Here is a 20,588-nt window from a genome sequence, read left to right as displayed (position 1 = left end):
CTAATAAATACAGTAAACCTTGAGAGGAGAACAAGAGAAGAAAGGAACATAGAAGAACTACAAAAACTACCATAAAACAAATAACAAAATGGCAATAAGTACATACCTGTCAGTAATTACTTTGAATATAAATGGACTAAATGTCCCAGTCAAAAGACATAGGATGATAGAATGGACAAAAAGCAAGACTCATCTATATGATACTTATAAGAGACTCATTTCAGACCCACAGACAAATGCAGATTGAAAGCAAAGAGATGGAAATGCATTTCTCATTCAAATGAAAGGGAAAAGAAAGCTGGGGTAGCAATACTTGTATCAGATAAAATAGACTTTAAAACCAAGACTGTAACAAGAGACAATGACTCTATATAATCATAAAGGGCACAATCCAACAGGAAGCTATAACAATTACAAATAGTTATGCACTGAATATGGGATCACCCAAATACATAAAGCAGCTAATAACAGATATAAAGGAAGTAATTGATAGTATAATAGTAGGGGACTTTAGCACTCCACTCCCATCAATCGATAGATCACCCAAACAGAAAATGAACAAGAAAACGGTGGCCCATAGGACCAGATGGATGTAACAGATATATTCAAAACATTCCATCCTAAAACATCAGAATATACATTCTTTTCAAATGGGACATTTTCTAGAATAGATTACATATTAGTCTGCAAAACAAATTTCAGCAAATTCAAAAAGGTTGAGGTCATTCCATGTATCTTTTCGGACCACAAACAAAACTATGAAACTAGAAATCAACCACAAGAAAAAAAAATAGAAATAATACAAATACATGGAGGTTAAAAACATACTATAAATAATGTATGGGATGGGTCAACCAAGAAATCAAACAGGAAATTTAAAAAATACATAGAGACAAATGAAAGTGAAAACACAATGGGATGTGGCAAAAACTGTTGTAAGAGGGAAGCTTATAGCAAGAGTCCTACCTCAAGAAGCAAGAAAATCTCAAATAAACAATCTAATGTTACACCTAAGGGAGCTAGAAACAAAACAATAAACAAAACCAAAAACTAGAAGAAGGAAGGGAATAATAAAGATGAGAACAGAAATAAATGCTATAACAACCACCACCACCACAACAACAAAACACACTAACAATAGAACAGATCAATGAAACCTGGATCTAGTTCTTGGAAAAGATCAATAAAATTGATAAACCTTTAACCAGATTCATCTAAAAAAAAAAAAAAGAGAGAGAGAGAGAGAGAGAGGACTCAAACAAAATCAGAAATGAAAGAGGAGAAATAGGGCTGCCTGAGTGGCTCAGTGGTTGAGTGTCTGCCTCAGCTCAGATTGTTATCCTGGGGTCCTGGGATCAAGTACCACATCAGGCTCCCTGCATGGAGCCTGCTTCTCCCTCTGCCTATGTCTCTGCCTCTTTCTCTGTGACTTGCATGAATACATAAAATCTTTTTAAAAAAGAGGAGAAATAACAATAGGTACCACAGAAATACAACTATAAGGAAATATTATGAAAAGCTATATGCCAACAAGTTAGACAGCTTAGAAGAAATATTCTTAGAAACACATAATCTACCAAAACTGAATCAGGATGAAACAGTTAATTTCAGAACAGAATGATTATCAGCAGCAAAATTGATCAATAGTAAAAAAAAAACTCCCAACAAACCCAAGAGGACTAGACAGATTCACTGGTGAATTTTCCCAAAATTTAAAAAAGGTTTAATACCCTTTCTTCTCAAACTATTGCAAAAATTACAAAATGAAGGAAAATTTCCATATTCATTCTATGAGTCCATCATTACCTGATACCAAAACCAGATAAAGACACTACCAAAAAAAAAAAACAAATAAAACTAAAAGCCAATATCTCTGATGAATATAGATGCAAAAATCACTCAATAAAATATTAGTAAACTGAATCCAATAATATATTTATAAAATAATTCACCACAATCAAGTGGGATTTATTCCTGGGATGTAAGTGTGGTTCAATATTCACAAATCAATCAACGTGATACATCATATCAAGAAAAAGGATAAAGATAATATAGTCATTTCATTAGATGCAGAAAAAGCATTTGACAAAGTGCAATAATCATTCAAGATAAAAACTCTCAACAAAGTAGGTTTTGAAGGAACGTAACAACATAATAAAGGCCATATATGAAAAACTCACAACTGACATCATACTCAATGCTGAAAAACTAAGTGCTTTTTCCCTAACATCAGAAAAAAAGACAAGGATGTCCATTATCACCATTTTATTCAACATGATATTGGAAGTCCTAACCAAGGTGATCAGAGAAGAAAAAAGAAATAAAAGGCATCCAAATCAAGTAAGGAAGAAGTAAAACTCACTATTTGCAAATGACATTATACTACCTATAGAAAAGACCTAAAGACCCCACCAAAACCTACTAGAATAAATTAATTCAATAAGTTTGCAGGATACAAAATCAATATACAGAAATCCATTGCATTTCTATACAAAAATAATGAGACAGCAGAAAGAGAAATTAAGAAAACAATCCCATATACAATTGCACCCAAATAATAAAATACAGGGATACCTGGGTGGGTCCCAGGTGGGTGGGTCCCTCAATTGAGTGGCCAAATCTTGATTGCAGCTCAGGTCATGATTGGGGTCCAAGGATTAAGCCCCAAGTCAGGCTCCACACTTAGCAGGGAGACTGCTTGAGGATTTCTCTCCCTCTTCCTCTCCCTCAACATCCCCCACCCCTCTCAAATAAATAAATAAATAAATAAATATTTAAATAATAATAATAAAATACCTAGGAATAAACAGCAAAGTTGGTGAAAGACCTGCATTCTGAAAAGTATAAGCCATTCATAAAAGAAATTGAAGATGACACAAACAAATGGAAAGATATTCCATGCTCATAGATTGGAAGAACAAATATTGTTTAAATGCCCATATTATTCAAAGCAATCTACACATTTAATGCAATCCTTTTTTTAAGATTTTATTTATTCATTCATGAGAGACACAGAGAGAGAGAGGCAGAGACACAGGCAGAGGGAGAAGCAGGCTCCACGGAGGGAGCCCGATGTGAGACTCGATCCCAGGACTCTAGGATCATGCCCTGGACTGAAGGCAGGTGCCAAACTACTGAGCCACCCAGGGATCCCCCATTTAATGTAATCCTTATCAAAATACCAAGAGCATTTGTCACAGAACTAAATGTGTATGGAACCACAAAGACCCCAATACCCAAAGCAATCTTGAAAAAGAAGAACAAAACTGGAGGTATCACAATCCCAGATATCAAGATATACTACAAAACTGGAGTAATCAAAACAATATGGTACTGGCACAAACATAGGAAGGTAGATCAACAGAGCAGAGAGCCCATAAATAAACCTACAACTAAATGGTCAATTAATATCCAACAAAGGAGGAAGAATATTCAATAGGAAAAACTCTTCTAAACTAATGGTGTTGGGAAAACTGGACATCTACATGCCAAAGAATGAAACTGGACCACTTTCTCACATCATACACAAAAATAAACTCAAAATGGATTAAGACCTAAATGTGAGACCTGAAACCATAAAAATCCTTGACGAGATCACATGTAACAATGTCTGACATTAGCTGTAGTAACATTTTTCTAGATATATCTCCTGAGTCAAGGGAAACAAAAGCAAAAGTAAACTATTGGAACTATACCAAATAAAGAGCTTCTGCACAGCAAAGGAAATAATCAACAAAACTAAAAGACAACCTATGGAATGGGAGAAGATATTTGCAAAGGACATATCTAATAAAGAGTTAGTATCCAAAACATATAAAGAACATAGAAAACTCAACACCAAAAATCAAATAATCCAATTTAAAAACGAACATAAGACATAAACAGTTATTTCTCCAAAGACATACAGATGACCAACAGACACATGAAAAGATGCTAAACATCATTCATCATCAGGAAAATGCAAATCAAAACAATAATGAAATATCCTCTCATACCTGTCAGAATGGCTAAAGTAAAAAACACAAGAGATAACTATTGGCAAGGATGGGGGAAAAAAGGAGCCCTCATGCACTGTTGGTGGAAATGCAAACTGTTGCAGCCACTTTGGAAAAGGGTATGGAGGTCCCTCAAAAAATAAAAATAGAACTATCATATGATCAAATAATTCCACTACTCAGTACCCAAAGAATATGAAAACATTAATGTGAAAAGATATATATACACCTATGTTTACTGCAGCATTATTTACAATAGCCAAATTTTGGAAGCAGCCTAACTGTCCACTGACAGGTCAATAAATAAAGAAGTGGCGTGTGTGCGCACATGCACACACACATACACACACACACAGAGGAATATTACTCAGGCATAAAAAATAATGAAATCTTGCCATTCACAACAACATGGCTGGACCTAGAAGGTATCATGCTAAGTGAAATAAGTCAGTCAGAGAAAGACAAAATACCATATGATTTTACTTATATGTGGAATTTAAGAAACAAAACAAACAAACAAACAACAACAAAAAAGAAACAAACCACAAAAGAGACTCTTAACTATAGAAAACAAACTGATGATTACCAGAGAGGAAGTGGGTGACAGGATGGATTCAATAGTTGAAGGAGATTAAGAGTACATTTATCATAATGAGTACTGAGTAACATCTAGAATTACTGAATCACTATACTCTACACCTGAAGTTAATATGACACTGTTAAGTATCCTGGAATCAAAATTTTTAAAAATTAAATTTAAAAATTATTAACAAATTTGCATTTTCTTGTTCAAATGTTCAATTATCACATATCATTGTCATCAAGTGGAAAAAGCTGAAGTTTGTTTGAGCACCTGGGTGGCTCAGCACATGGGTGGCTCAATCAGTTAAGCATCTGACTCTGAATTTCAGCTCAGTCATGACCTCAGAGTTGTGAGATGGAGCCAGTGCAATGGGCTCTGTGCTGGGCATGAAGACTACTTAAGATGCTCTCTCTCCTTCTCCCTTTGCCCCTCCTCACCTCTCTTTAAAAAAAAAAAAAAAGTTGAAGTTTGTTTTTAATTGATTAACTTATGCATTTTATACAATTAAATAAATTATATATAATTTAATAAAATAGTAACCTAAAATAAAAAATATTCAAAAACACGCTTGTAATATATCTAAGATAAGTTATTTTCAGTATCTTTAGAGGATTGGTGGATTATGTATTGCTATGGAAGATGCCAAAATGCCAAAAAATATTGGAAAATCCTGATGTTGTCTATAGAAGCATAAGTACTCACAAATAGGAATCCTTGATATTTTTCAGAAATATAGAGTATTTGTAATTGCTTATGTCTTTCATAAAAAGCATTTTACATGAATATATTATGAACATTTCTTTGCTCATACCCATTAGTTTTTAAAAGAAGAAGAAAATAAATTGACCCAGAAAAATACCCAATGCGCGTATTTTACTTTTAGGATAATTTCATCAGCATACACACTTCTTTTTTAAAGTATACACATTTTTTAAATTCTATTTTGATAAGAAGTTTGTGTGATGAAACAAATTCAAAATTATAATGATCAAAATAAACATAATAATGACAAGGAATAATAACACACTCCTTAGTAAACAGATTCATAATTTTTCCTTAACTAGACAAAATATAACTTTTTTTTAAAGGCTTTAAACTTATGTGTTGGCTTTACAAAGGAAAATAAGTACATTATCTAAAACTCCTTAATTTCAACCTCTGACTTTTCATGCAGGCACTAATTGCATGTCTGCTGCTTCTACCCACCGTGTCTCATTATCCCAGCTTTCACTGGGGGACCTTTAACCTTGGTGACAATCCCACAAAACATCATGGTGGATGTTATAATTTGTCATCTAAAAATACTCATTAACTTAGTTATAAAATTCAACATTTGTATATATGAATGTGTGTTTTTCCCATCAAATTATTTATATTGTGACAAAAGTTATACGCAGGTGTGTGTTTTTAATAGGTTTATTGCAATTGTGACAATGAAAATTCAATTTTTTATTTGCTTCCTTCTTTTTCTTTTCATCTTTATGTACGAGAAATAATTTGTCTGATAGCTGGATATGCACATATATTGCTGAATATGCTTACCAACATTAAGAGAACTTCTATTTCTATTTTCATCTCCAGAAAAATACTTTAAGTATCCTTTATACATATATCAAATAAATGGACTTCATGATCATATTTCAGACCCCCCCCCCCACTTTTCATACTCCTGAAACCTACACCCACTGGTCATTCATACATTTTCAACAAAGTAATATGATCCTTGAATATGCTTATATCTCTGAAAGGGTAAAAATAACTTGGTTGCCTTTTGGAATAGAGACTGGGATTCTAGGGGTTTCCCTTTTTTTAATTCTCAATACTTTGTGAATGTTTTAAGATATATTTTTCCCCAAAAGTTAGTATTTATTTTTTAAGTGGAATTTTTTCTCACCTTTCTTATTTCTCAGAAAAACATTTTAAATTAGAGTAAAAGGGAGTATTTAGATAATTCATAATAAAAACTTCCTAAGTTACAGAAATTTAAATGTATTAAGAAATCAAACTTTAGGGGTGCCTGGGTGGCTTAACTGGTTAAGCTCAGGTCATGATCCCAGGTGCCTGGGATCAAGCTTACAGAGTCAAGGCTCCCTGCTCAGCAGGGAGTCTGGTTCTCCCTCTGCCCCTCCCCCTGCTCATGCTCCTTCTTCCTTTCCCTCACTCTCTCAAATAAATAAATCAAATATATTTTTTTAAAACAAACTTTAACACCCATTTCTAGTGTTCTTGATTCAAATATTTGGCTAAAATTTGTAGACAAAAATTTTTTTAAAGGCTCTTTTAGTTTTTATTGGTTAAAAAATAAAGATTCAGAGTGGATTTAAAAGCTTCTATTATTACTATATCATGTTACCCTCTAAAGGTGAGCTATCTAGTTCTAGTCCTAAATTATTGGTAACAAAGAAGAACTTTATGCCACTCCTGTCTAAGGCAACACAAATAGGGAATATAATTGTGAATATACCCACAATGTAACTTCCATACAAATAACTCAGAACTCTTTCTATACACAAACCATAAGATTCCTGAAGAAAACTTAAAGCAATTATTTATTTTACTTTAAGATTTTTAAGTAAATGGCCTATTCATTTACTTGATCATTTATTCATTTGTTAGGAAGTATAAATTGAGCACCAACTGTGTGCCAAAAATACTGCATGGTGGTACATATGTAGTCAAATGAAGCTGGATGTCTGCTATCATAAAACTTGAAATTAAGTTGCACAAAAAAGATATTGCATAAATAAACATTATAAAAAGTGCTTCTATAAAAGAAGCAAACAGGACTGCTAAAAAGAGAATAATAGGAGAGATTCAATTTGAGCATTCAGGGAAGGTGCCATTAAAAAAGTTTTATGCTGACTTGATGGATGAGAAACCAGCCTTGAGGGAAGCATGGGGCAAAAGATTACAGGTAGAGGAAAGATCTTTTGCAGAGACTGGAAGTTAGTGAGTATTTTGGACTATTGTAGAAATTTTAAAAAGCTGATAGTCAGTGAGCCAAGGGATGTATGATATAAAATTAAATTAAGGAAGTAATCAGGGTCTAACCATGCAGGGCTGAAGCTGTCAGGAGTTTGGCATGGATTTGAAGTAACCTGAGAAGCTTTATAATGGCTTTCAGCAATGGAGAGACATAGAAACATAATCCGACTTTTTTTTTTTTTTTTCTTTTTGTAAAGTCACTCTACCTGTATGGAAATAGATCTGGACAAAGAGGAAGTGAGAGATGTGGTCATTGCTGTCTTAAGTGGAAGGTAATAGACAAATTACAGTTATGAGATAGAACCTAAAAAATTCATAGAACAAATAAGGGGTTATCAAAGCCTACAAATTTTCTACCTTTCTATATGGATTCAAAATAATCCGTTGGGGTGGCACTTATTCTTATCAGTCACCCCTGAACCTTCCACAAAATAGTGTTATAATTTCAGAAATGGTTTTATGTCATACAGCCTTAAATATATCAATTAAATATATTTATGATATTTATAATGATTAATTATACTATATATAATTAAATTTAATCATATCATATAGAATTAAATATAATCATATCAATGTAAGTTCACTTTTATTATTGTATAGTTTCACTTAAAGTTAAGATGTTTAAAGGCTTTACAGAATTAACTTTCAGAAGAAATGCCTAGTGTTACTAATGTTAAAAATATTCTAGCAGGTTGCCATCTATTCTGTATTTTCTATTAGACATCATATTAAATAGTAATTTTTTTCAGACTACTTAAAATTCAAATCATGGATAAAGTTTTAATAATTATTGAATCATTATAGCCATTTTAACTGCTTACCAATATATTATATACATATATAATTAAAATATAATTATATTCTAACTTTAAATTTATGATTCTCTTTTGAACCAACTCAGTAATTATTCATTTATTGATTATTATATATTAATAAATAAAGGAATGACTTTACTACAAGAATTGGTTAGTAATTGATTTTTCATCTCTTGATACTTATTTAATATATAGTCAAGTACCAGTGATGAGGCCTGTTTCTCACGAAGTTCTGCTTAACAGAAAATACAATTGTGTTATATATAATACAGGATCTATTGATAAATACAAAATATTATCTATAACTATTGTAATTATTTAGCATTAAAAATCATAAATAATAATTTTAATACATCCAAATAAAAGTGAATGCTGACTTGAGAAACATGAAAAATGCAATGTTTCCCTAGTTAAAGGCAGTACTATATTCTGCTGTCACCTTCAATGACATTGAAATAGGAAGCTAACTTCAAAAATAAGAATGACATAATTGTGGCTTGTAGTTAGTCAGTAATGGAACACTTGTCCAAATATTAGATAGTAGTTTAAATGTAAATGTAAATCTGCTTAACACAGGAAAAAAGAAATAAGCACATTGAGTTTTAAGCAAGTAAACTTATCTCAGCCCTGTTTTTCTTGGGGCTTTAATTAATAAATGATATCTTCAAGCATGTAACAAAATCTAATGTGGATTTACTGCGATCATAAATGGCAACAGGAAAGTAAAGAAGAGATTTTGAAAATACTCATCCATCTATCCTGAAACAATTAATCTTCAGAGGAAGTTATTAACATCAATCTCTTTAGCTGAATTCACCTGAGAATTAGATGCTAGTAAAACACATTCATTATCTAACATTTGAGATTTTCATCTCCAGACTAAAAAATAAACAAAAACACAAAAGCAATTAAAATATAGTTCTTGTTTAACAATTTCCTCTGTTAATTACCTTTACAAAGAATCAGTCTTCCAAATTGACATGCACCATGTATAAATTAATCTTAAAGGAACAGGAAAGTATATAAGCCTAGCAAGAGTTATTTTATTTTTCTCAAAAAGAACATCAATCATAAATGAGAGTATTAGCCTCAAGACTAACATTTTTCTTGGGTCCTATTTAGGAGCCAGGGGACATGGATTTATTTTGTTTAAATATTAATTTTGTCATATTTTATAGGCTTTTAGACAAATCCCCCATCCAGATATAATTACTTCAATAAACTTAATATTTCAAAAGTAAAATTTAGATGTTAGAAAGGGATATAAAATCTATTTGAATATATGTTTACCATTATTTTTTATCTTATCTATTAAAATATATTTCTTAATTGCCATTTGGGCATGCATGGAAAATTTATCTAAGCACAAGAATCTATAGGGGATACCTAACATTTTAGTTTTTAAAAATTAATCACCAGTTATATTATATAACGTGTAGTAACAAACAAGCCACTGTCACAGATTCCAATGATAAAACTGCCCATACAGATAGAAGTATGTTTTTCCTAGTCATAATGTGTGCATTCCTGATGAGTAGAACCCTTTCCTCCAACTAGTGTTTCAGGAACCACAACCCCTTCATGTAATGTTCACTGATTTTCATTTTGAAATGGAGGAGCTACATCTAGAAAATTTTAACTATTAAATAATTGCAGCATAGGCCCTTTGGTTTGCTTACACATTAGGCTTTTGACTCTTCTAAGTAGAATTAAGAGTACGTTAAATATTTATTTTGTTCACTGGGCTCAGGCATGGAATTGGAAGGTGCAAAGAACTAAACCTCTTTAAGTGTAGCCTTTAGGTAGGCCAGAGAAACATACAAACATTTTACATATCTTGGATAGGTGAACAAACTATTACTCTACCTCTACCTTTATCTTTGACCACTTTTTCTTAGATTCCTTTTCTGTCTTCTTTTTTTTAAATACTTTATTTATTTGAGAAAGAGAGAATGCACATGCACATGCTCAAGTGGGGATAAGGGGGAGGAGCAGAGGTTAGAGAGAATTTCAAGCAGATTTGCTGAGTGCAGAGCTCCACATGGGCTGGATCCCTCAACCTTGAGATCACCACCTGAGCCAAACCCAACAGTCAGGTGCTTAACCAACTGAGCCACTCAAGCACCCCTGTTCTCTTTTTTTAATGCATATATAGAATAAATAGTTTTGAAACCTTTTATGGTGTGTCAAACACCTACTAAGAGAGATAAAATTGCAAAAAATTACACATTTCCTTCCCTTATAAATACCATTTTCCAGTGGAGAAGGCACACATTTTAAAAAATTATTATACTGACATATATAAGATGCTACAGAAGAATGTCTACAATGTTATAGGAGTCAAAAAAGTAATAACAATCTACTCTGGTGAATAAGTTAGAGAAGTCTCCACTGGAAAGTCATACTATATCCAAAGATGATTTATTTTGATTCAGTAAACATATTATTAATTGCATTCCACAACCTTGAGCCCCTAAAATAAGTAAAGCTTGACCCTTGTTCTCATGGGGCTCATAACCTACCAGAAAGACAATAGACAGACATGTAAAATGTACCTATAAGACTTGCATCTTAGGTTCTCTGTGAGTGACAGGAGACTGATCTGGGGTTGGTGACCAGTATACAAAGCCAAGACCTTTAATCATCAGTCAGCCTCTAGATCATTAAGTGGGGAATTAGAATCACTCTCTACTCCCACAGAAATATGATGAAAGAAATTCACTCTTCATCTCTGGCTCTAGGAGAGATATAAAGGGAAAATGTTTCCTTTGAGAGCTCCTACAAACTTGCACTAGTTTTGAATGGGAGTCAGAAACCAGCCTGTCCATGTGGCCCATAAGCACTCAAAACCAATAGTTTATGTCATCCTAAATTGCTCTTAGGTACCTAACATAATCAACGAAAATCTTCTTTGGATCTAAGTCTCAAAGACTTCTCATTGATAGTATTTCAAGGAATAGAGGCTGACAATAAAAAATTATAATAAATAAATTACTAACCACAAAGCAGAGACACTGAAGATATATCTATAGACTCTATTCTAAAAATAATGTTAACATAAGATATAACATATATGAGGGTATCTTAAATATGTTTAAAAACAAAAGACATTATTGAATGTATGATGGAGCAAGTTATTATCAAAATTGACCAAATACTTTGAAAAAATGAGAAATCTGTAAGTAAGGATGCCCGGGTGGCTCAGCAGTTGAGCATCTGCCTTCGGCTCAGGGCATGACCCCAGAGTCCCACATCTCCCACATCGGGCTCCATATGCGGAGCCTGCTTCTCCCTCTGCCTGGGTCTCTCCTCTCTCTCTCTCTCTCTGTCATTAATAAATAAATAAAATATTTTAAAAAATTTAAGTAAAAATACAATTATTTGGTTAATATATCAAAGAATGGAACAAAAAAACGCATTAAATACAGCCACAGACTAACTGGAAGAAAATTTGAAAAAAAAAATACACGCAGGCAGTATTAAAAAGTATAAGAAAATAAAAGAAAAAATCATACATGAAGATCAGAGTACACTCCAATATTGTAACAGCACTCCAATCGATCTTAAGGGTTAATTACTTCAAGTTTATGTACTCCAGGTTTGCTGACAAAGTCCCATGATCTGTAGCAGAATCGATTTTCCTTGAGATTTGCAGACCACTGACCTTGAGGAGTGAAGAACCAAATTTTCTCAGAAGATAAAGCCTGACTACATTCAGAAACAACTGTGGCTGATGCCAACAAGTCTGTTCAGGGTCACACTGACATACAACTATAGCCTGGGCACCTGCTTCTGCTACACTTACTCCCCCTTCCTTTCCCATGCCATCTCCTTTAAAACATTCTGGCTTGGCCTGGATGGGGAAGATGGTCTTTAAAATGTTATTCCACCATCGTCCCAAATTGCCAGCTTCCCGAATAAAGGAATCTTTCCTTTTCCACCATCACTATCAGTTGTCATTCCAGGGCTAATTTTTAAGTAGTAAGCAGCTGAACCAGAGTTTGGATTCAGTTCTTTGTCTAGTAACAATAAGAAGGAGGGAAAAAGCATATATGGACAGTACAAAAGGGGAAAGTATTAAAAAACACAATCCTTGAGAATTTTCCAAAATGGATGGAAGGCACAAATCTGTTTGGGTGGATGGAAAGGTTGAAATCCATTGTAGTAAGATATCTAGAGTGAGGATGATCCTTGAGAGTTGTACTAAATTAAGGAAAGGACACTGGGCCTTTGTCCTCCAGAATTGATCATTCATTACTTAAGGGTACCCTTGGGGAAGTGCTGTGATCTTGGGTGAGGCAACTTATTGTGGGCAAAGGCAATGCCATCTATAAAGATTTAAGCCAGCTATAGCTGAGTAATTGTTATGCGCAAAGTTCCAACAATGTTTTCAAGCAAAACATCTGTTTGAATTCTCAAACCAACATTACTAGCTGGTACCATATAAAGAGTTACTTTTCAGCCACAGTGTTTTGAATCATAAAACATTAATAAATATGGTTATAACAATGCTTGTGAAAAGTTAACAAATGTCATTCTCTTCCCTCCTTTACTACCCTCCCCACTTGAGTGGGCTGGATTCCTGTTGCTCACTGAGCATTTGTTGCGCTGACCATTAAAGGACTTACCCTGTGAAGCTCTGCACTGTAAGATCACCAGGAAAACATGACCTCTATATTCTGGTGAGGGAATGGATAGAGAAGAAAACAAAGCGGAATCAGCTGAGTGGCAATGGCATCTGGTTTATAAATAATTTGGTTATCAGATCTTGAATTTCTAGTATCAAAGTCTTGAGCTAAAAACTAAGGGAGAAGTTGGGAAGTCTATGCATAGGTAGGAAAAGTTATATGCCCTGGGAGTCGGGCTCAGAGAAGTCATACACCTCCCTACTCTCCATCCACAGTCTTTTCGAATATACTTTTCATCCTAAGGCTAGGCTATGATATCTTTGCACTGAAATGTAAAATAGTTTATCTTGCTCTACCATTAGAGAAAAAGGAGTAAGGGCCTGGTTGACTGAGAACAGAATGGGAAAGCATAGAGAAGAAACAAGTTAAAGTTTTAAAGTCATCAATAAGACAGTATTTCTCACAATCATGCAATCTTCAATACAATATTTAATGTATTGAATTGTTGATTTGCCTTAAGCATCAAAATTAAGGTAACTGTTTCAGCCATATTTTGCTGAGCTACAAGCCATCTCAAACTCTACGGCTTAAAACACTATTTGTTGTTGTTGTTGTTGTTCTATCATGATTTTAGATTTGCCCCCCCACCTCCCCTACACCCCGTTGTTTCCTCTGGCTCCCTCATGTGCTGCACTCAGCTAAAGGTTCTCTGGGGCTGGAAGTTCCCAAAGGCTTTCAGTGCATGTCGAGCTATTGGTATAATCAGCGTACTGTCTCCTCCTCGAACCGACTGGATCAGCTTCCTTATACAGTGGGAGCTACAAGATCTCTTGAGACCAAGACTAGCCCTGTGACTGCTTTTGTTTTCTTTTGTTTTGTTTTTTTATTGGAGTTCAATTTGCCAAAATATAGCATAACACCCAGTGCTCATCCCATCAAGCGCCCCCCTCAGTGCCCGTCACCCAGTCACCCCAACCTCCTGCCCACCTCCCTTTCCACTTCCCCTTGTTCATTTCCCAGAGTTAGGCGTCTCTCATGTTTTGTCACCCTCACTGATATTTTCACTCATTTTCTCTCCTTTCCCTTTATTCCCTTTCACTAATGTTTATATTCCCCAAATGAATGAGTTTGATCAGGACAACGCAGGGAAGTGACACTGTATCGATTAGGGGGCAAAGGCGAGCCCGCGAGAGAGCGAGAGATTAAAGTAACGTAGACTGTATGTATCCCCTCTTCAGCCACTGTTGTCTTTAAAAATCTTTCCATTTACAGAGGATGCACTAATTTAAGGAACTTCATTAACTGGCTTTTTTTTTTTTTTTTTTAAGATTTTATTTATTTATTTATTCATGAGGCACAGAGAGAGAGAGGCCCAGACCCAGGCAGGGGGAGAAGCAGGCCCCATGCAGGGAGCCCGAGGTGGGCCTCGATCCCGGGTCTCCAGGATCACGCCCCGGGGTGAGGGCGGCGTAAATCGCTGAGCCACCCAGGGAGGGATCCCGTACCTGGCATTTTGTATTCCTGCCCTCCTTCATCCCTCCTTTCCTCCCTCCCTCCGTCTCTTACACTCACAGGAATGCACAGTTAGAGGGACCCCCCCCCCCCCGCCGGGCAGCCCTGGGTGCAGCTCCCTCCGCTTGGAGAGCAGCGGCTCCGGCAGGTGCACCGCGCAGGGCATCGTGGGAGGGATGGAGGCGGCCGCCCCGGAGCTCGCGCGGGGTCGCGGCCCAAGGGCACAGAAGCCCCGGTCGGTAACCGCCCCAGGGAGGCCGAGGCTGTGGCCCTTCCTGCGGCCTAGCTCTCCGGAAGGCATATCCCAGGACAGCGAGGCGGGCTCAAGGCTGAGGGTCCCTTCCGAAATGCGAGCTTCCCCCCCAGCAGCTGCGGGGCTGGGGCCAGGTGTGTCGCGAGCGTGGCCCCCGCAGCCCGCAAACCGTTCTTGTCGGCCCCCGAGGTCCCTCGGACTGCAGTGACGTTTGGAGGGCCAGAGTGGAGCCGGCCTGGGTTCACCAGACCCGAACGGGAAGAACTAGTGGAAAAGATTGCATTCGTGCTGCCTGCACACCACGGTTTTCCGAGCCTGGTCTTTAACGAGACCTCAGGCTCAAAGGTTGAGGGGAAGGCTGGGAAATGACAGAAAAGCCATTAGTGCTTCATTAGAAAGCCAGGTGGCTGCGGGTCCAGGACGCAGCTGTCATCAGTTCGTCTTTCTGGTTCAAAATCCGGGGACCCACAGGCGGGAGGTAAGGTGCTGTATTGACCCTGTAAACTGCTTTCTCGGGGGACTGTGAAACCTGGCAATTTGTTGAGTCTTCTCCATACCCTTGCAAGGGATTTGTAGCTCTGGTTTACAGGCCAGCTGGCTGGCTTGCTTTCTTTTTTCTTTTTTCTTTCTTTTTTTTTTTTTTTTTTTGTATGGCATTAGAAAATGGGTAAAAAATAGCCTTCTGAATGTGACTTTTTTTTTTTTTTTTCTCCACCTACCTCCTGGGTTGGTATAAGAGAGCTTACAAAATGGCAGCTGTAGAATGGCAGGTGACCCACAAATTTGTTTCATCTGGCTTGCAAAGGATTTAACTTTTTTTGGGGGGGGAGAGATTAGTTCCTAGTTAAGAAGTGGGAGATTTCACATTAAAAAAAAAAAATGTTTTTCAAGCTTCCCTGAAACATCAGTTTCCATTTAGTGATGGTTAGCACTGGGCAGTGGCTGCCTCTCGTAGCTAAAGTATTTGCTCACCAGTTCACGGATACTTCTCTGCCTCTGATTTTAGGCTGCACTTGAGCTCATCTCTAGAGAGTTCAGGAGCAGAGCAAACAACTTCAGGGCTGATCCATGTGCAGCAGCAGTCAGAACCAGTGCCTGCACCCCGCAGTAGTTACCCCAGTAGTTATCTAGGGTCATCACTCAGCTTCCCTACTCTTTCACCTGAAACAAAGTCTGCAGAGTAATAAAACCCAGAACTCTTCCCCAGGAAGAGGCCAGAGGGCTGCTGTACAGGATCTATGACAGGAGAACATATAGGCCAGTCACATTGAGGGAGCCACTGAGAGAGCAGGGGTAGTATAGCAGATTCTGAAAAGTGTGGGAGCTGGGGGAGGTTGTGGCAAGGGCCTCAACCTCAGATGCCTTCTAGGGCCACATAGATAATGAACAAAACTAGAGAAATACATTAATATTTTCAATAGAGATGAGTCATTAGAACATTAGAACATTTTTTTCAACACTCAAAACAACCTTTAATGTGCTTAAAACAAATCACTTTACAAAGACTATTAACACTTTTAAAAGCAAACTGGACACAGTATACAAATTAAAACAACTACACAAAAAATTTACTGTGACATGGTCTGATCTTCCAAAATGAACTTTACAAACCTGAGTGATTTATTAAGATTCTGGATATTGATAAAGCGTGCCTAGTTATATTTGCACAGCTCTGAAGGTTACACTGAGAACAGGTGCTCAGAACTGAGTTCTTCAACTTCCCGTTCCCCAGGAGCCCACCTGCGGCCTCACTCCCCAGAAGCGTGTCATGAAATAGACCCATTAGGACAGTTTTTTTTGTGACTATTAAGAGTATACAGGAACATACATTCTATGCACTATAATAATAAGGGAAGGAAATGGAGAAAAGTAAATAATCCCTGCTGTATTTTCTCAACAGTTGCTTTCTTTTTCAAAATTGTTAATATTTTGAGGTTCTAGACTTTTAAATCTCAGCATTTCCGAAGACTATGAGTTTTGGATCAAAGTATACCTAGATCTGAAATTCATTCCTGCCACTGAGAGCTACAGTTTTGCCATTTAAATTTAAGCTGAACCTTTCTTTCTACTTATAACATGAGGTATGTCAATTGAGCAATGAATGTTAAAAGCTAAGCACTCAATATAGATAATATATAGTTCCTATTCTGGAAGAACCACTTGTGAAGAGTATGTTAACAGACAAGTCCATAGATAAATATAATATATTTCACTATTATGTGGATAAAAATGTGGAGCTAGTACCGTGGGGCCACAGAGTAGTAAGCAGTAAGAAACTTGGGAACACTGATGAATTTAAAAAGGCTTGACAGATGTGGTTCTTGAACTAAATATCGCCCTATAAATATGTACTCCTCTAGTGGTGGGGAGAGAAAAGTTCTGTAGGCTGAAAAAGAAGCCTAGAAGGCGCAGAAATACAAAAAGTTCTTTCACATTTAGGAGATACCTGTTGTTTAGCATAGATTGAGCTTAAAGTGGGGGGAAAAACACATGGGAACAGATACATGGAGAGAAGAGAGGAGTTACATTGTAAAGGGTATTTTGAGTGTCCTTAAAATGAGTTTCTAATTTATTTTCTAGGTTAAGGACATTATTAGAAAGTTTTTATCAAAGGAGTAAAATGATCATATTTCAGCTTTTAAAAAATTATTCTGAAGCAATATGGGGAATATATTGTAGAAGTGATTGATTAGGTGGAAGGCAAGTTATAAGACTATGTCAGGAATACATGTGAAAGATGGTTAGAGCTTGAACTAAGATAGTAAAGAGAGGAAATGATGCTACAGAGGAAAAAGCATTAAAATATGATTAATTATCTGATTGTGATATCAATTAACAAATAACTTTTCATATCCAAATATTAAGTATTAATATATGGCATTAAATTACTGTTCCAAATGAGTAGCACCTCTCAGTGAATTATTGTTCCTGAAATATCTAGACTTTGTTTTGTGTTTTCCCCTATTCTACAATGAAACATCCAGTATGTTCTTGTGAAAAATGTGTTCCAAGACTGGTCTCTTTTACACAGTTTTTAAAAGCTGGAAATAGAGCATCAAATGACAGCAAGAGAAATTACTCTATACATTTCAAAACTTATAGTGATAATTGCTAACAAAAATTCACAACTTTCTCATCATTTTGGAGACATGTAAAACCCAGCAGTGTGTATTACTGGTGTATTATAGCACTCTCCACTTATTTTTACTGCCTAAATATAAATTGTATCACCTGAGGGACTACTATTATATGACTAACTAATGCACATCATTTCTACTGTCTTTTCTGAAACTTTTTTTCCACAGCAGGAAATAACAACTGGATCTGGCTCAAGCTCCAGATTATGTCCAAATGACTTGGTAGACAAGAAAAATTCTACAGTCTTCTCTTTCAACAAATTGTTTCAAGTAAGTATATATATTTACGTATCATTAGATACACACAGACACACACAATCAGTGAATAGTTTTCAATATTTCAGTTTACTTAGAAATGAGGCACATAAAAAACTAATTCAAAGTTTATGTAGCAATACCAGTAATATAACAAAGAAATATCTAATAAATATCACAGGTTTCAGAAAATAGAGACATCATGATGAATTAGAATGATTACAGATCATTAAGAGAAGGTAAGATATGAATTGATTTGTAGAAGCTACGCAGAAATTCATTAGGGAAGAAAGATAAAAGGAATTCTCAGCTTCAGTAGAAGTTCTTAGCTCTGAAAAGCAGGGCATGCTCAGCAGATAATCAAAAAGTTCATTTTATAAGTGTTCCTTCACTTATTTCCAGTGATATCAAAGCTGAACTCATTCTAATAAACAGTAGAGAAAATAATAAAATATCACATGATTAATTTGACAAGAAGACAACAGATAATGGATATGACATGGACAGCTAGAAAGTAAGAAAAGAAGTGAAGGTGCCTTGGGTTAAGTATAAAGTTACATTGGCTGGTTCAGTAAGTTTGGTGGTCATCAAACTGTATTTTATACAAGGACTCTGTAATTTCATAAATCTCTTGTGGGTTTTTTTAAGATGTATTTATTTATTTGAGAGTGAGTGTGTGAGCATACAAGCAGGAGGCACAGAGGGAAAGAGAGAGAATCTCAAGCAGACTCCACACCAAGCAGACCCCAACACTGGGCTCAATCTCAGGACCTTGAGATCACAACCTGAGCTGAAATCCGGAGTTGGAAGCTCTACCAACTGGGCCACCCAGGTGCCTCTCATAAATCTCTTGTAATGGAAGAACTGCACAAAATGTAAGTGACATCTAAGTTATGGTATTTCTATTTATATAGCATGTATAGCTTGTCTAAAACATTACACTACTATAGTTAAATTGGTGTCATAAATTATCCTTTATTCACTAACAATAGTGTATGTATTATTCATCAGTTTTCAAGGCTGTTTTCAAGTATACTAATTCAAGTGATTCTCATAATAACCCTCTGAAGCAAGTATGTTTTTTTCACTATCATCATCATCATCATTTTGCCATCACTCTTTTACCATTGAATAAATAGCTGCTCAGAAAAGTAGAATAAATTTTTCAATTTACAGAGACAGAACTTTAGCCTAAGTTTTCATAGAACAAAGTTTTTGCTTTATATGATGTCATATTTCTTAACAATTTACTAAAATTTAATATAAAAACACTATATATAGTATATATATAAATGAATATATTTGCTATTTAGGGAGTAATTGTTTTTCCATATAATCATAAAGATTTATGGATCACTGTAGATGGCAAAAAGGACAGAAATTCATTACACAGAAAACCAAATAAATGTTAAAAAAAAACACACTCAAAAAAAAAAAAAAAAAAAAAAAAAACCACACTCAGATTTTCTTAATACAATAAACTTAAAATATTCCTCCGTACTGGGGAACCTGGGTGGTGCAGTCAGTTAAGCATCTAACTCTTGATTTCAGGTCATCATCTCAGGGTCATGAGATCAAGCCCTGCATTGGGTTTCACACTCAACTCGCAGTCTCCTTGAGCTTCTCTCTCTCTCTCTCTCTCTCTCTCTCTCTGTGCCCCTTTCCCCTCTTGTGCTTGCTCAAGTGAGTTCTCTAATTAATAAATAAAAAATCTTTAAAAATTTCCTCAGCATTACACATATCTATAAATTAGTCAGAATATGAAAACTAATATTTGTTGACCTCTATTATGTTATTCATCTTTCATGGTATTTTTATTTTATTAGTCATATTATAATTTGCACTAAATAAGCAGTAGTGGTGATATTTCACTTAACTGCATAGCTCCAAGGTTAGAACAGTGATAATCATGTAGCAAGTGTCCAACTTGATTAATAAAGCATATATTTGATAATATTTGATTGAAAAAGTTAAAGATGATGAAATTAAGGTTTAGAAATTTTAAAGTATTTATGCAAGATGTCACAGTTGGGCTTTACTGCCCCATTGGAAGAGACTCAAAGCCAGAAGATAGCAATTAACCCACGTCCAGATTCTTGATCCACAGAAACTGTAAAATGATCAATGTTATTTTAGCTACTAAGTTAAGTTTTGGATTAATTTCTTACAAAGTAATATATGTTTGATACATGCAACATAATGCAAGATTCAATGAATTTCAAAACATTGAAATCATAGAGTATGTTCTGAGGTCAAAGTAGAAACATAGAAGAAATCAATAAGAGATAGCTAGAAAGATAGTTAAAGTTTGGAAAATAATCAAACACTTATAAATAATCCTTGGCCCAAAGTAGAAATAACAATAAAAAAGTTAGAAACATGTTAAAAATCATTAAAGGCTTACATGGTATAGCAACACACT

General features: G+C 35.5%; 1 long non-coding RNA gene across 34 annotated transcripts in view; it reads left to right on the top strand.

The window, feature by feature from the left end:
* Positions 1-14,718: 14,718 nt before the first annotated feature.
* LOC125754547 (uncharacterized) overlaps positions 14,719-20,588 on the top strand; it is a 132,467-nt gene continuing 126,597 nt past the window's right edge. For all 34 annotated transcript variants that reach the window (XR_007409135.1, XR_007409128.1, XR_007409122.1 and 31 more), the window contains exons 1-3: positions 14,719-15,252; positions 18,080-18,181; positions 18,815-19,041. This is a non-coding gene — a long non-coding RNA (uncharacterized LOC125754547). The remainder of the gene's footprint in view (positions 15,253-18,079; positions 18,182-18,814; positions 19,042-20,588) is intronic.

This window comes from Canis lupus, chromosome 38 (genome assembly GCF_003254725.2).
Source record: "Canis lupus dingo isolate Sandy chromosome 38, ASM325472v2, whole genome shotgun sequence".
Taxonomy (NCBI): domain Eukaryota; kingdom Metazoa; phylum Chordata; class Mammalia; order Carnivora; family Canidae; genus Canis; species Canis lupus.
This window is presented reverse-complemented; position numbering and strand designations above follow the sequence as displayed.